Here is a 1,940-nt window from a genome sequence, read left to right on the forward strand (position 1 = left end):
CGGCTCACTCAGCCCTACCCACCAACACAGCATTACAGGCTACAGTGCCTGATGCTCCAACTTTCATCCCAGCATTGACTGGTGGCACAGCCCCCTCCACCACCGCCCTCCCCCTCCAGGGAATCTCTGTAAAGTGGGCCTGGGTCCCCTTGCCTCACATTCCCCGTTATGAAAATGCTTCCAATCTTTAAACCATCACAAAAGAGCCCCCTTTCTGAGCTCTTGAGCTCCCCAGCTGTGTGTTGCAGGCACACATCTGGGTGGGAGGTAGGACTAGGTCACCCGGGCCTGTGTTCAGCAGGGAGATAAAAACAGCCCTACTTCCTCTGAGCTCCTCCTCCTTTCTATACTCACCTGGCTGCCCGCTGTACCCCTACACCTGCATTACACTTCAGGGGACCCCTTCCATCCTTTTACCAGGGCTGCCTGGGACACGCTTGTCTCCTGACTAGGTGCTGATGTTCTGGTGCTGAAGCCACAGCTCGGGCTCTGTGGCTTCCGGAGGTCCACCCAGCTCAGCATTGGCCAAGCTTGGGGCGTCCTCCGCAATGCCTGGTGACATGCAGTCCACATTCGGAGGGCCTGAGTGAAAGTGGCTGACTTGGGGGAAAAAGGTTATTCCAGAATTCTGTCCCCAATCTCACCCATTCCTGCTTCGAAAGGCAAGCCTTGTCTCTTTTAACAGTTTACCTGATAGCATTTTTGCACTTCCTTTTTCATTTAATTTTGATAAAATGCACATAAAAGAAATTTAACCATTGAACAGTCTTTACCATTTGTGAGTGCACAATTCGGTATTGTTAAGTATATTCACACTGTTGTGCGACCAAAGTCTAGAACTTTTCCATCTTGCAGCCCTGAGACTCTGTGCCAATCAAACAACGTCATACACGTATGTAAAAGGAGACGGAATAGTTTGGTAAACTCGAATGTCCCCAAATCTGCTTTACTAATGATCAGCGCACGGCCTATCCTGTTTTGGTTACACCCCTCCCCGCTCTCCTCCATCCTCCCCTCCTGACTACTAGGAAGCAAGTTGAAAACATCATATCATGTCATCTGCAATATTTCAACATGTAAATCTAAAGGATGGGGACGCTTTATATAATCACAAAACCTTTGTTACACCTAAAATACTGACAGTGATATATAATTCGTGCAGGTGATTGGTCAACGTTTCTTAAATCTCGTAATCTATGGGATCTTCGCCATGTCTCTCTCTCTCTCTCTCTCTCTCTTTCCCCCTCTCCTCCCACCCCCACTTTATCTTGTGTAATTTCCTTGTTCTCTTCTATGTTCTGTGACGGAATCAGAGTAAACTAGTTACAGGACATTCTCCTCCCTCCCTGGAGAGACTCTTAATCGGGCCCTTTCTGAGACCTGGTTCTTTCCTTCTGTTGTCCGAGCATCTCCTCCTCTCTGTTCGTTCTTCTTTCTCCTCCACCCCCGTGGTCACATGGATGTTGAGCACCCACCTGACCGAGGGCTATGTCTTCCTCTTCCCATCTCCATGGGCCCTTGAGCTAATTACTCACCCGCTAGCTCTGGTTTATGTAAATTTTTTAATTTCCATAACCGAGTGTTCATCTCCCATGTCCCCATTTGCGCCTTCTCTGACAGGTTTACTGTTCTCCCTGGGTGCTCAGTCTGCAGGCCAGTCCCCTCTCCTGGGCACTCCCTCTATGCTTCCCTGTTCCCTGCAGGTCACAGGCACCTCCTCTGCAGCTGAGGCAGTCCCTCAGTGCCACCACGGTCCCTTCTTCTAGGTAGTTCTGCCTCCTTTCCGCCGTTCCGCTTCTCCCCGTGGCTTGCACAATGAATGGCACTTTCCAACATCTGCCTTGTAAGTGCGTTCCTCTGACACCCCCTCGAAAGTCCATATATAGCAGAGGGGCTGGGCCACACGTAGTGCAATCATCCACTTGCAACTACTTCCTCAG

This window comes from Sturnira hondurensis, unplaced genomic scaffold (genome assembly GCF_014824575.4).
Source record: "Sturnira hondurensis isolate 20B ecotype Veracruz unplaced genomic scaffold, ASM1482457v3 Scaffold0015596, whole genome shotgun sequence".
Lineage (NCBI taxonomy): Eukaryota > Metazoa > Chordata > Mammalia > Chiroptera > Phyllostomidae > Sturnira > Sturnira hondurensis.